Source organism: Pan paniscus, chromosome 9, assembly GCF_029289425.2.
Source record: "Pan paniscus chromosome 9, NHGRI_mPanPan1-v2.0_pri, whole genome shotgun sequence".
NCBI lineage: Eukaryota > Metazoa > Chordata > Mammalia > Primates > Hominidae > Pan > Pan paniscus.
In genome coordinates, this window is record NC_073258.2 from 8,501,899 (window position 1) to 8,518,157 (window position 16,259).

At 43.6% G+C, this 16,259-nt stretch overlaps 1 pseudogene; it reads right to left on the reverse strand.

Moving 5' to 3' along the window:
• Nucleotides 1-2,499: 2,499 nt before the first annotated feature.
• Nucleotides 2,500-3,396, reverse strand: LOC100986011 (olfactory receptor 52K1-like; annotated as a pseudogene).
• Nucleotides 3,397-16,259: the final 12,863 nt, after the last annotated feature.

Sequence of the window (16,259 nt, forward strand, 5' to 3'; positions counted from 1 at the left end):
ATTTCAAAGACCTGAAAGAATTTTTAAAATTAGAGATTGTAGTACTCAGGACTGAGCCTGGAGTGCAAGCAGGAACCCGAGCATACTGGGTCTTTTGGGCCATGTTAAAGGGCCATGGAAATCATGAAGGATTTTAAGCAGAGGATTGAGATATGATCAACATCTCATTAACAAAATGACATCTTAGGAAAATGGAGAGGCCAAGGCTAAGCATAGATGGCAGGAGATCTTTGGGGAAGAAAATTCAGTGATCTCTACAGAGGTTTAAGGATGTGTCATGAGAATGGGTAGATGAGGTAGGTATCTTTGGGAATAAAGAAATTGAGAATATGAAAAGCCAGAGTGTTCAATGGATTATCCACATAAATACTGATGTCTCCCACCAGGGTCATGGGTGGCAAAATAAAAACAGAGAAGATGTGGACCATGTCATCATTTAATGAAGGCGAGTAGAGGAGACATAACAGTAACGAGGAGTGGTAGAGGATGATATGAGTGAGTGACATGAACCTCAAAGAAGCACCAGTCTTTGCTTATTTGTTTGTTTGTTTGCTTTTACAGGAAAGAACTGAAAATTGTATTTGAGAACAAAGACACTAAACTTACCACCATGCCAAAGGTAGAAGAGATATGAGAAACTAAATGATCCCCACTTAGTAGGAATCATAATATTGCATCAGACATAAAATGGGAATAATTATAGCACCTGTTTTATTTGCATTTTGTGACCATTAAATGAAAGAGTGTATCTGCAAAGTTTTTACTTCAAGGACTCAAGGTACCATGTAGTAAGAGCTGAACACACAGGAGCTGCCTTTGTTATCAAGATTTCTCACTAATACAGCATATTCAAGATAGAATTCTTCAGAGCTAGTTTGCCCAGAGCACTTAGAGACCTCTAAGCCCTTATAGCAGTGATTCTGTCTTATAATAGTAACTATGCCCTCCAATGCCCCTGCACAGCATCCAAAATACCGCCATTTGAAATTACAACTTCTGCAAAGACTATTGAGGTTAAGGTGATGTTTGGAGTGATGATGGTAGTAAAGAAAATAGTGTTAGTAGTTATTGTTACAGCAATGTTTTTTCATTTCTTTAACAAAAATATATTGAATGTCCACTGTCATAAAAATATTTGTAGTCATTTATTCAAAAGCACATACTATGTTAATATGACTAATGAAGAAATACGCTAGTGACCATTAAAATAGTGAGACTTATTTATTAACACATGCTTATTGATAGCATATTATATGGCAGGAACTATTTTAAGAATACAGCAGAAATCACTATCTAGTAGGAATGCAGACAGAGATTATTTATCCAACGAAAATATATATAATTATAAATTATAATGAATAATAAAAGAAACACACAGTATTCTGAGATCAGAAAACAAATGATTTAACGTAATTAAAAGAATCTTTTCTAAGGAGATGAGGTTTGAACTGAGGTGAAAGATGAGTAGAAACAGCAAGAATAAGGACAGGGAAAAGCATTTGTATTAGGAGGAGCCTGGACAACCTGCCTGGAGGGAGCATAAATATTTGACGAAATAAAGAAGAGTATTTATGTATATTAGGAATACATAACACTCAAATAATACTAATATATTTCAAGGATATGCAAATACATAAGCGCATAACACAAACACATTAAAATGAATGCCAGTGGTAGGAACTGGGAAGGAAATGAACAAGACATTAAGAAATAAAGACAGAAAATAAACAAACAGAACAAGAATCAGAACAATAATCATTGCATGCAATAAGCATACAAGTATGATTAACTCAAAGTCTTGCAGCTGAGACTAAAAATGAAGAAACGAAACTACAGGTATCATAGAGGGCCATTCATCTCAAAAACAGAATGAAAAAATACTGGAAATAGAGAAAAAAACCTTAATCTGCAATTCCAGTCAGATGGAACATCAATATTTTAAAGTATTTCTTTCATAAATTTGAACTCAAAATTATCTCCATAGTTTGCCACGCTTCTTTCTCTGAAGCTAAGTAGGTGGTAGAGAGGCCATTCTCTTCCCATGGACTGGCTGTGAGTGAGAGCTGTGGTGGTGTGAGGTGCCCCATTTTTTTCATATGTCCAGCTCATCTCTTTCTGATCTCCTAAAACACTTGAATTCAGATTCATCATATTACCTGATGCATTTATCTTATCAACACAAATAAAACATAAACTTTCAGAAGAAAAAATATCAAAAAGATTTCCTGCTTATTGATCAATTGAGATACCCCAGCCCTTCTAATAGTTTTCCTTCCCAATGTATAAATACCATAGACCTCAGAAGAGATTTCCTAACTTCCAAACACCTAGGATAACTTTCCCTGCTTTCTTTTTACTCTCTGCACAAGATAAATGACCTGGGCTATGGGGCTTCCACCCAGTGAGAGAGGGCCACCCTGGACCCTGAAGTCCAGCTGGTGATAACTATACTCAGGTAAGCTCAATCTGCTTGCGGCTTAGAATCATCAACAGCCGCTCCTAGATCTGCTTGGTCTTCATGCCATAGACAATGGGATCCAGTGCTGGGGGAAAGAGCAAGTAGAGATTGGCAAGGATGACCTTGGCAGCAGAAGCTGTGGGTGCTCCAAAGCGCTGCATGACCACAGAAAGAAAGCCCGGTCCATAGAAGAAGAGGATGACACAGACATGGGCTGTACATGTGCTGCCTGCTTTCGCACGTTCCTCAGGTGAAGGAAAATGCATTACAGTCCTCACAATCTGCCCATAAGAATAGGCAATAAAGACCACATCCCCCCCACCAAGAAAGATTGCCACCACAAAGGCATAGAGGTTGTCCACAGTGGTGGCCTCACAGGCAAGCTTCACCACTGCCATATGCTCACAGAAGGTATAGGCAATCATGTGTGAGCCATGGTAGTGCAGCCTATGGGCCAAGCTTGGAAAGGAGATGGTCAATCCCACCCCTCACAACACCACCAGGCCTCCAATCTTGGCAACAACAACAGATGGAAGGATGGTTGCATAACGCAGTGGGTTACAGATGGCCACAGAGCAGTCCAGGGCCATGGCCACTAGCACCCCTGACTCCATGGCAGAGAATGCATGGATGAAGAACATCTGGGAAAGACAGGAATGGGAGCTGATGGCTGTAGCACCAAACCAGAAAATGGCCAGCATCTTAGGCAGTGTGGAGAGAGAGAGGACCAAGTCGACAAAGGAGAGCATGGCAAGAAAAAGAAACATGGGCTGGTGAAGGCTGCATTCTGTCCGGATGAGAAAAAGCAGGACACCATTCCCAGTCAATGACAGGAAAAACATAAAGCAAAAGGGAAGTGAGATCCAAATGTGGGTGGCAGTCAATCCTGGGATGCCAGCCAGGAAGAAAGTATGTGGGAAGAGAACAGAATTATTGGAAAAAAACCATGGTTATCATCTCACATGGAAGAACAAAGTGACATTGCAGAGAAAGGCAGGCTGGTGAAATTCAGTGATGTAGCAGTTGGGAGCTCAGGACATATGCTCTCACTGACACCATCACCACCACATCACTCTCCTCTACAGTTCTCAGAAAAGAGTAGAAAATAATTTTCAGTTTAGTCAATATTTCTGCAAGGTCTTCAAACACAAAAGAGGCAAGTTAGTGGGAAATGCATTGGGTGAGATTTTTCCAGTGGCAAATAAATGCATTGGACAGGAAGTTCAGAAACCAGTTTCTAGTATTAGATATTCTACAATATGTGTGACCTGGGGAAATTCACACAAACAGATTTAAGTAGATGCCCAGGGCTTGTTGTTGAATAAAAATTATCCCATTAAGTTCATATCTCCAAGTTTTGAATTCAGGTGCTTGATATAATCAATGCTGACCTCATATAGTTCTCCAGTCTTATCCCACTAAGCCTCATTTAAAATTGCCAAAAATTCTAACATCTGAAAAAATCCCTTAATTTAGAGACATTCCACTCTTCCCAGCTTCATTTGACTGTAAAGTTTACAGAATAACATATGGTCCCTGATAATTCCAACACTGATCAGGCTCTTCCTTGGATATTCCTGTCCACTTCACTTGCTCCTCTACCAGATATCTCAATGGTTGTCTGCTTTACCATCTCCTGTATTTTCTGCTCCTTCAAGTTGGTGTTGTATAGGGATAGACACAAAGTTCAGAGCTGTGGTGACCTGGATAAACAAAAGCTCTGGTAATAACAATAATGTGAAAGCCGAAAAATTCTATACCACCGCCACCTTACTGAGATCATGAGAGACCTTGGCAGATGTGCCCTCCAGTTCTTCTTTTCAGGTTATTACATTAAGAGTACACAACATTGTTCATCATTATTCATGTCCCTAGCATACACTACGTTCAACATATTCATTTTATTTATTAGAAAACTGAGGTCTGTAAAAACTACATTTCCCAGGGCTATAGCTCTCTGTAGTGACAGAATCAGACCACAGCTCAAATCCACTGACCTCCAAGCTAGGAAGCCATCCTCCTATCTCCATGTCAGCAGTGGCTATTGCAGAGCCAGGGAAGAAACTCCAGGGCCCCATGGCCAAAGGTAGGAAGTACAGAGTGATCAAATAATAGGGCAAACAAGGAATGATTTAGGGATCATGTGAATCCCCCAATATCCCCAATACCTCAAGTACCACAATCCTCTCAGGTGAGAGACAAACACAGGACTCACATATACCTGGGTCTAGGGCCTGGTAGGGCTTTGGAATGTGAGACAAGTGATTCACATTCTAGGCATAAAAGGTGCAGCCTTAATAACAGCAAGAAGACGTCTCTAAGTGTGAGAGAAAGGAGCAGAAGTCAGCCTGGAACATAGTCTAAATAAGAAGAAACAGTACAGATTTAAAACGGCCAAAGTTTTGCTTTTCTCTCCAAGAGAACATATAGTTATTGCCCATACCTTCCACCACAGCTGCTGAGGAGACTGCAATGACAACAGACGGTGAGAGGGCTGGGAAGATGGGAAATCAACGTGGACCTATAGTTCTTGTGTCATAGAATAAACTCTACAATAGAAGTCAAGATCCTGGTTTGAGGTACTATTTCTGCCATATATCTGCATGTGACTTTCAGCAAAGCATCTAACCATTTTCAAGCCTTAGTTTCTTCACATGTGAAAGGAGTAAACTAAAATCTGCCTCATAGGATCATTGTGATAACTGAAGGAAATATAATATGTGGAAATACTTTGTCAAATGCTGAAAATATTATTATTATTATATTCACTGAATTATAAGCAATAAATGGTGCACAGGGAGCACTTTAGTTAAGAACAAGAGAAATTTTTGAAATTCAGAAACAATGGATTTGATTTGGCAAAGGTGATCAGATAGATGCATCCCATGGGTGGATAACGTGTAGTAGTTAACTGGAGCAACCCAGTCAAAAACACTATATCCTCCCTCATGTTTCTCCCTTCATTCTTCCAAATTTTCATGCGCGTCCATGTGAAGAGACCACCAAACAGGCTTTGTGTAGCAACATGGATGTTTATTTCACCTGGGTGCAGGCGGGCTGAGTCCGAAAAGAGAGTCAGCGAAGGGAGATAAGGGTGGGGCCATTTTATAGGATTTGGGTAGGTAAAGGAAAATTACAGTCAAAGGGGGTTTGTTCTCTGGCGGGCAGGAGTGGGGGGTCACAAGGTGCTCAGTAGGGGAGCTTTTTGAGCCAGGATGAGCCAGGAAAAGGACTTTCACAAGGTAATGTCATCAGTTAAGGCAAGGACTGGCCATTTACACTTCTTTTGTGGTGGAATGTCATCAGTTAAGGTGGGGCAGGGCATATTCACTTCTTTTGTGATTCTTCAGTTACTTCAGGCCACCTAGGCATATATGTGCAAGTCACAGGGGATGCGATGGCTTGGCTTGGGCTCAGAGGCCTGACATTCCTGCCTTCTTATATTAATAAGAAAAATAAAACAAAATAGTGTTGAAGTGTTGGGGCGGCAAAACTTTTTGGGGGGGTGGTATGGAGAGAGAATGGGTGATGTTTCTCAGGGCTGCTTCAAGCGGGATTAGGGGTGGCGTGGGAACCTAGAGTGGGAGAGATTAAGCTGAAGGGAGGTCTTGTGGTAAGGGGTGATATTGTGGGGATGTTAGAAGAAACATTTGTCGTATAGAATGATTGGTGATGGCCTGGATACGGTTTTCGATGAATTGAGAAACTAAATGGATAACAGAAGGAGAAAAACAGGTATAAAAGGTCTAAGAATTGGGACGACTCAGGATATCTGATTAGAGAGTGCCTAAGGAGATTCAGCATAGTCCTGCCAGCAAAGATTATTTATTTACTTCAAGAGTTAACAGTGGCAGTTTGGGGATAGCACCAGGAGATATCAGCTGTGATGGCTTGGAAAAACAGTGTAAACCGGCAGTGTAAACAAGAGCAGAGCATGTATGAGTAGTTGAAAATGGTGAATAGGAGTATGACTAGACAGAAGATAGTAGGGATGGCAAGTTTTTTGGGGTGCAGTCCAAGTTGGTCTGGTGTCTGGAATGAGACTGGGGTCTAATAAAAAGGAGCGTCTATACAGGAGCTTAAATGGGCTGTACCCTGTAGCATTCCAAGGACAGGCCTGAATTCTGAGAAGGCAAAGTGGTAAAAGTATTGTCCAGTCCTTTTTAAGTTGGTGGCTGAGCTTGGTGAGGTGTGTTTTTAAAAGACCTTTAGTCCATTCTACTTTTCTTGAGGACGGAGGACCGTAAGGGATATAAAGGTTTCACTGAATACTAAGAGCCTGAAAAACTGCTTGGCTGATTTGACTGATAAAGGCTCATCTGTTATCAGACTGTATTGAGGTGGGAAGGCTAAACTGAGGAATTATGTCTGACAGAACGGAAGAAATGACTGCAGTGGCCTTCTCAGACCCTGTAGGAAAGGCCTCTACCTATCCAGTGAAAGTATCTACCTAGACTGAGAGGTATTTTAGTTATCTGACTCAGGGCATGTTGAGTAAAGCTAATTTGCCAGTCCTGGGTGGGGCAAATCCTCCAGCTTGATGTGTAGGGAAGGGAGTGGGCCTGAATAATCCCTGAGAAGTAGTAGAATAGCAGATGGAACACTGAGAAGTTATTTCCTTGAGGATAGATTTCCACGATGGAAAGGAAATGAGAGGTTCTAAGAGGTGGGCTAGTGGCTTGTACCATAGCATAATCTGCCTTTGCTGGTGTGTGGCGATTAGGCCTGGTGGAACCGCCATCAATAAATCAAGTGTGATCACGGTGAGGAACAGGAAAGAAGGAAATTTGGGGAAATGGGGTGAATGTCAGGTGGATCAGAGAGATACAGTCATGGGGGTCAGGTGTGGTATCAGGAATAATGTGGGAGGCCGGATTGAAGTCCGGGCCAGGAACAATGGTAATTGTGGGACTTAAAGAGTAAGTACAGCAAAAGAAACTACCATCAGAGTGAACAGGCAACCTACAAAATGGGAGAAAATTTTCGCAACCTACTCATCTGACAAAGGGCTAATATCCAGAATCTACAATGAACTCAAATAAATTTACAAGAAAAAAACAAACAACCCCATCAAAAAGGGGGCGAAGGACACGAACAGACACTTCTCAAAAGAAGACATTTATGCAGCCAAAAAACACATGAGAAAATGCTCATCATCACTGGCCATCAGAGAAATGCAAATCAAAACCACAATTAGATACCATCTCACACCAGTTAGAATGGCAATCATTAAAAAGTCAGGAAACAACAGGTGCTGGAGAGGATGTGGAGAAATAGGAACACTTTTACACTGTTGGTGGGACTGTAAACTAGTTCAACCATTGTGGAAGTCAGTGTGGAGATTCCTCAGGGATCTAGAACTGGAAATACCATTTGATCCAGCCATCCCATTACTGGGTATATACCCAAAGGATTATAAATCATGCTGCTCTAAAGACACATGCACACGTATGTTTATTGCGGCATTATTCACAATAGCAAAGACTTGGAACCAACCCAAATGTCCAACAATGATAGACTGGATTAAGAAAATGTGGCACATATACACCATGGAATACTATGCAGCCATAAAAAATGATGAGTTCATGTCCTTTGTAGGGACATGGATGAAATTGGAAATCATCATTCTCAGTAAACTATTGCAAGAACAAAAAACCAAACACCGCATATTCTCACTCATAGGTGGGAACTGAACAATGAGATCACATGGACACAGGAAGGGGAATATCACACTCTGGGGACTGTTGTGGGGTGGGGGGAGGGGGGAGGGATAGCATCGGGAGATATGCCTAATGCTAGATGACGAGTTAGTGGGTGCAGCGCACCAGCATGGCACATGTATACATAGGTAACTAACCTGCACAATGTGCACATGTACCCTAAAACTTAAAGTATAATAAAAAAATATATATATATTTTAAAAAAAGCAGAAGTAAGTAGTAATGTTGTATGGAAGTAGAAAATATTTCACTGGAAGGGGCTCATTTGTACCCTTCTGCTCCCCCTGCTCTCCCGTTTTTGCCTGCCATAAAGTGTGATCAATGGAAATCCAATAAATATCTTGAACCATAAAGAAAAAAAAAAAAAAAAAGAGTAAGTACAGCTGAAGGAGCCAGGGAGCAGAAAGTATATGCGTCAGGTATGAGGAAGAAAATAGATTTTGGAAGTTATGAGAAATGTAGAGAGTGAGTTGAGCATAGTTTGTGATTTTTAGGGCCTCTAACAGTATTAAAGCAGTGGCAACCACTGCACACAGACATGAGGGCTAGGCTAAAACAGTAAGGTCAACTTGTTTGGACAGAAAGGCTACACAGTGTGGTCCTGGCTCTTGTGTAATTATTCTGACACACTAACCATGCCTAGGAAGGAAAGGAGTTGTTCTTTTGTAAGGGATTGAGGTTTGGGAGATTAATCGGACACGATCAGCAGGGAAAGCACGTACATTTTTATGAGAATTATGCCGAGTTAGGTAACAGATGAGGATGAAATTTGGGCTTGACTGAAGTAATGGGGGCTGTCTATGAAGCCTTGCGGCAGTACAGCCCAGGTAATTTGCTGAGCCTAATGGGTGTCAGGGTCAGTCTAAGTGAAAGCAAAGAGAGGCTGGGACGAGGGGTGCAGGGGAATAGTGAAAAAAGCATCTTTAAGATCAAGCACGCAATAGTGAGTTGTGGAGGAAGGTATTGAGGACAAAAGAGTGTACGAGTTGGGCACCACAGGGTGGATAGGCAAAACAATTTGGTTGATAAGGCGCAGATCCTGAACTAACTTGAAAGGCTTGTCTGGTTTTAGGACAGGTAAAATGGGGGAATTGTAAGGAGATTTTATAGGCTTTAAAAGGCCATGCTGTAGCAGATGAGTGATAACAGGCTTTAATCTTTTTAAAGCATGCTGTGGGATGGGATATGGGCGTTGAGTGGGGTAAGGGTGATTAGGTTTCAATGAGATGGTAAGGGGTGCATGATCGGTCGCCAAGGAGGGAGTAGATGTATTTTATACTTGTGGGTTAAGGTGGGGGGATACAAGAGGAGGACGCAAAGGAGGCTTTGGATTGGGAAGAAGGGCAGCAACGAGATATAGCTGTAGTCCGGGAATAGTCAAGGAAGCAGGTAATTTAGTTAAAGTGTCTCAGCCTAATAAGGGAACTGGGCAGGTGGGGATAACTAAAAAGGAGTGCTTAAAAGAGTATTGTCTAAGTTGGCACCAGAGTTGGGGAGTTTTAAGAATTTTAGAAGCCTGGCCGTCAATACCCACAACAGTTATGGAGGCAAGGGAAACAGGCCCTTGAAAAGAAGGTAATGTGGAGTGAGTAGCCTCCGTATTGATTAAGAAGGGGGCGGGCTTACCTTCCACTGTGAGAGTTACCTGAAGCTCGGCGTCCGTGATGGTCTGGGGCCTTCCGAGGCAATCAGGCAGTGTCAGTCTTCAGCTGCAAAGCCGAGAAGATCTGGGAAGGAGTCTGTCAGAGAGCCTTGGGCAAGAGTTCCAGGGGCTCTGGGAGGGGCTGCCAGGTGAGTTGAACAGTCTGATTTTCAGTGGGGTCCTACACAGATGGGACATGGCTTAGGAGGAATCCTGGGCTGCGGGCATTCCTTGGCCCAGTGGCCAGATTTCCGGCACATGTAGCAAGCTCCTGGGGGAGGAGGTTCTGGAGGAACGCCTGGCCGCTGTGGTTCAGGTGTTTGGAAGTTCTTGTGTGCTGGAGATGTGGCTGGGGTTTGTCTTACAGTGGAGGCAAGGAATTGCAACTTTTTTCTATTATTGTACACCTTGAAGGCGAGGTTAATTAAATCCTGTTGTGGGGTTTGAGGGCCGGAATTTAATTTTTGGAGTTTTATTTAATGTCGGGAGCAGATTGGGTAATAAAATGTATTTTGAGAATAAGACGGCCTTTTGACCTTTTAGGGTCCAGGGCTGTAAAGTGTCTCAGGGTTGCTGCCAAACAAGTCATGAACTGGGCTGGATTTTTATATTTGATGAAAAAGAGCCTAAACGCTATCTGATTTGGGATAAAGAAAAAGGAGCATTAACCTTGACTATGCCTTTAGCTCCAGCCACCTTTTTAAGAGTAAATTGCTGGGCAGGTGGGGGAGGGCTAGTCACAGAATGAAACTGTAAGCCGGACCAGATGTGAGGAGGGGAAGTGATAAAAAGATTATAGGGTGGAGGAGCAGAGGCTGAGGAAGAATTGGGACCTAGCTCGGCCTGGCGAGGAGCAGCCTGGGGAGGAAGGGAGAGGTCAGATGGGTCTGTAGAAAATGAAGATTAGAAAGACTCAGCGATGCTTGGGGTTGGTACTGAGGGGACAGGCGGGAGGGAAAGAAGGAAGATTTGGGACGAGTTGCACTGGGCACAGAGACTAGGAAGGGACTGATGTGTAAAAGAATGCCTGGATGTCAGGCACCTCAGACCGTTTGCCTATTTTACGACAAGAATTATTTAGATCTTGCAGGATGGAAAAATTCAAAATGCCATTTTCTGGCTATTTGGAACTACTGTCGAGTTTGTATTGGGGTCAAGCAGCATTGCAGAAGAAAATAAGGCATTTAGGTTTTAGGTCAGGTGTGAGTTGAAGAGGTTTTAAGTTTTTGAGAACACAGGCCAAGGGAGTAGAAGGAGGAATGGAGAGTGGAAGGTTGCCCATAGTGAAGGAAGCAAGCCTAGAGAAAAGAGAGAGTAGAGAAATGGAGGGAAGGGATTCGGGGGTTCTTACCTTCCAGAAAAGTGGGAAAAGGGGTTGGGGCACAGAGATAAGAGGTCAGGGTGTGGAAATAAGGGATGGGGCACAGAAATAAGGGGCTGGGGCATGGAAATAAGGGGTCAGGGCATGGAAATAAGGGGTCGGGGCACAGAAATAAGGGATTGGGGCACAGAGATAAGAGGTCAGGTTATGATAAGGGATTGGGGCGCAGAGATAAGAGGTTGGGGCATGGAAATAAGGGATTGGGGCACAGAGATAAAAGGTTGGGGTGCAGAGATAAGAGGTTGGGGTGCAGAAATAAGGGATTGGGGTGCATAGATAAGAGGTTGGGGTGCAGAAATAAGGGATTGGGGCACAGAGATAAGAGGGTGGGGGTGGAAATAAGGGATTGGGGGTTCTTGCCCTGTAGAAAAGCGGGACTTGCCACTAAGGGTGAAGGAGAAGGGGTTGAGGGGTACTTGCCCCTCTCCCGGAAAAGCGGGACTTGCCGCTAAGGGTGAAGGAGAAGGAGTTGAGGGGTACTTGCCCCTCTCCCAGAAAAGGGGGACTTGCCACTAAGGGTGAAGGAGAAGGGGTTGAGGGGTACTTGCCCCTCTCCCAGAAAAGCAGAGAAGGGGTAGAGACAAGGAGAGAAGGGGTTGGGGTACTTGCCCCTTCCCCAGAAAAGTGGGACTTGCCACTAAGGGTGAAGGACCAAGGCAGGCGTCACTGCATGGTCTGACACCCTTGAAACGTGGGTGTATAATCAGAGAGGCATCCCTGCAGTGATTAAACACCAAGGGAAGGCTGTCTTCCCAGTCCATGACCGGCGCCGGAGTTTTGGGTCCACAGATAAAACGTGTCTCCTTTGTCTCTCCCAGAAAATGAAAGGAATTGAAATTAAGAGAAGGGAGAGATTGAAGAGTGGAAAGGAGAAAGTGGTTGAGGGACAGTGAGAGAGGTTGGAGAAGAGAGTAAGAAGAGGCCGCTTACCTGATTTAAAATTGGTGAGATGTTCCTTGGGCTGGTCGGTCTGAGGACCTGAGGTCATAGGTGGATCTTTCTCACAGAGCAAAGAACAGGAGGATAGGGGATTGATCTCCCAAGGGAGGTCCTCCGATCCGAGTCACAGCACCAAATTTCATGAGCGTCTGTGTGAAGAGACCACCAAACAGGCTTTGTGTGAGCAACATGGCTGTTTATTTCACCTGGGTGCAGGCGGGCTGAGTTCGAAAAGAGAGTCAGCAAAGGGAGATAAGGGTGGGGCCGTTTTATAGGATTTGGGTAGGTAAAGGAAAAAGGGGGTTTGTTCTCTGGCAGGCAGGAGTGGGGGTCGCAAGGTGCTCAGTGGGGGAGCTTTTTGAGCCAGGATGAGCCAGGAAAAGGACTTTCACAAGGTAATGTCATCAGTTAGGGCAAGGACCGGCCATTTACACTTCTTTTGTGGTGGAATGTCATCAGTTAAGGTGGCGCAGGGCATATTCACTTCTTTTGTGATTCTTCAGTTACTTCAGGCCATCTGGGCATATATGTGCAAGTCACAGGGGATGCGATGGCTTGGCTTGGGCTCAGAGGCCTGACACAAATAATACATTCTTTCTCTCAGCAACCCCAGTGTGTGGTGTTGGGAGGAGGATGGGGAGTGTCAAGAAATATGATCCTGATCACTTCAGCATCTGCTTCAAATTATCCCCAAAGCAGCCCATCCTTAAGCCTCTGTCTTCAGAAAACTAATAGATAATTACACCTGATTGCTGTGGGAAGTCAGGGGCCCCGAACAGAGGGACCTGCTGAAGCCATGACAGAAGAACAGAAATTGTGAAGATTTCATGGACATTTGTTAGTTCTCCAAGTTAATACTTGTATAATTTCTTATGCCTGTCTTTACTGCAATCTTTGAACATAAATTATGAAGATTTCATGGACATTTATCACTTCCCCAATCAATACTCTTATAATTTCCTATGCCTGTCTTTAATCTCTTAATGCTGTCATGTTCATAAGCTGAGGATGTATGTCACTTCAGGACCCTGTGATGATTGCATTAATTGCACAAATTGCTCATAAAGCATGTATGTTTAAACAATATGAAATCTGGGCACCTTGAGAACAGGATAACAGCGATTTTCAGGGAACAAGGGAGATAATCTTAAAGTCTGGTTGCCTGTGGGCTGGGCAGGACACAGCCATATTTCTCTTATTACTGAAAACGGGTAAGAGAAATATGGCTGAATTCTTTCCCCAGTAAGGAATATTAATAATTAACAGCTCTGGGAAAAGAATGCATTCCCGGGGGGGCCTCTAATATGGCTGCCCTAGGAATGTCTGCCCTATGCAGTTGCAGATAAGGGATGAAACATGCCCTGGCTTCCTGCAGGATCCCTAGGCTTGCTAGGATTAGGAAATTCCAGCCTGACGAATTCTAGTCAGACCAGTTCTTTGCTCTTGAACCCTGTTAAGATGTTTATCAATGACAATGCATGCACAGTGCGACAGGGAACCTCATCAGTAATGCTAATTTCACCTTTGCCTTGTGACCTTGCCCTGCTCATTTGCCTTGTGATATTTTGTTGCCCTTGAAGCATGTGATCTCTGTGACCCCCACCCTATTCATACACTCCCTCCCCTTTGAAAATTGCTAATAAAAACTTGCTGGTTTTGCAGCTCAGGGGGCATCATGGAACCTGCCCACATGTGATGTCTCCCCTGGATACCCAGCTTTAAAATTTCTCTCTTGTACTCTTTCCGTTTATTTCTCAGACCAGCCGACACTTAGGGAAATAGAAAAGAACCTATGTGAAATAATGATGAATTATCGGGGGCAGGCTCCCCCGATATCTGGCACCCACGTGGTTTTTCTTTTTCCCAAGTGCATGTGGGAACCCGATTCCTTTTGGTAGGTGCGGAGAAACATCATCGGTTTGGTCCACATAAACGCTTGTTTGACTCCCTGATGACTGGTGAGTAGTCTGTGTATGGTCTGGGTTAACTATGGGTCACACGGAGTATAAAAATTATACTTATCTCTTCTATATTACACTCTGGTTAAAACAGAAAAGGGTTCAAGTGCCCATGGAAAATATGGTCACTCTATTCAGGGCAGTGGGAAAATACTGCCCTTGGTTTCCTGAAAAAGGAACCTTAGATGTAGACCTGTTAAAACAGGGAAGGGTTCGAGTAACCATGGAAAATATGGTCACTGTATTCAGGGCCGTGGAAAAATACTGTCCTTGGTTTCCTGAAAAAGGAACCGTATATGTAAAAGTATGGGATCGTGTTGGTTCAACATTCTGGGAACTGGTCTCGACAGGGAATTATGTTCCCATCACTGTTTGGGGTGATTGGGCCTTGGTACGTGCCGTTCTGATACCTCCTCAACTTTCCTCTCCCACATGGCCTTTGTTATCTGCTCAGTCTCTCACTTCGCCTACTCCTCCTCCAACTGTTGAAAGTTCAATGTCTAACTCCAGTGACTTTGGCTTAATGTCACCCCCTGATGACCTTATTTCTTTTCACAAACAGCCAGTACTTGCAGCTCCCACGGCCCGACTCACACAGCCCAGGACCACATATATGCTAATTCTTCCCTTTACAAACCTTTGCAGCATTTGCCTTCGGGCATCACCTAATGGCTCCGGGACCAAACTACCATTTACCTGTAATTCTCCAGGCCTTCCCCCATCCACTGCAGCCCTCCTGTCATTTCAGTTCCTCAACTGGTCTGCATTGTTATGTACCTCTCAATCTTACCTTTTTGAAAGAATTTAAAGATGCTTGTACTCAGTACATCCCTACTTCTCCTTATGTTAAAATGGTATTGCAAACTTTGTACTGAGGTCATTTTGCTTCCTTTAGACTGGGACCTTTTAGCAAAAGCTGTTCTAACCACATCTTAGCCTGGTGGGCAGAGAAGGCCCGTCTCCAGGCTCAGCTAAATCGGACTAATGGCATTCTAATTACTCAGGCTCAGCTCACAGGCTCCAGTAGTTTCTCTCATACTTATGCCCAATTAGGCTTTGATGCTCTTACCACAAAACAAGTAACAAAGGTGTGTATGAGAGCTTAGGATAAATTATGCACCCTGGGCCAAACTCCTGCTTCTTTTACTAGGGTTAAACAAGGTCACACTGAATTAGAGATTTACTGGCACAACAGGGGGCTGAAATTAATATTCCACATAACTGTTATGGTGCTCCCAGTCAGCATATGATGGAAAACATGGGGTTTGTTCCTGGACTAGTCTCGGTCCAAAACATGAAGTGATTACTAAACCTCTCCCAGTTACTGTAAAAGAAAACAGGGCGGGTTTAGGTTATCCTTTCTAGTGGTGGCCGCTGCCACACCTCCTGGTCCTACCCCTTTACAATGGAAATCTGACACACCCATTTGGATTCAGCAGTGGCCGCTCTCTAAAGAAAAACTGGAAGCTTTAACTCAATTAGTTTCTGAACAGTTACAACTTGGAGGTAAGTAAAACAGAATGTCTGGATCTACGTTGATACTGAGGGAGAGGGATGGTATCAGGGACAACAGACAGAATAGTTTCCCCTTCCCAACTATAATCTCCCCAACTATCCCCTCAGGACCCAGAAAATGTCCTTCATTATATCCTTGTGCTTCAAGAAAAGTTTGACCCAGTAAGCTCAGCTCCTCTCCCTCCATCAGAGAAGTAGGTAAAGGGAGGCAGTGGGCCCAGGAATCAGGAGCTCAGGACTTAGGTGCTTTCATAAACGTTTCCCTGTGATTCACCTCATAGGCTTCAAAGAGGAGCAGCCTTCCAAATAGCTTACTGATCACCCAGGACTAGAATGATGTTTGCCTGCTTTGAAGTGAAAAATTCGCACATACTCCATCCCATCTTTGCCTGTTTCACACAATACCAAAGGTCCAGATAAGCTCCTGACAATGTACACAGCATTCCCTGTATTTCTGATTTTCCCTAGTGATATCAAGAGCATGTAATTATACCCCAGACTGCCTATCAAATTGTCCAGATCTGGGGAGGCTAGGGATAAGTTAATATGTGGATGTCACCTGTATTTATTTCTCTTCCTTGGGCCTACCCTTAGCCATTACTTACCAAAGAGCTGCATTGATTGACCTACAGGGCGATGAGAAGTT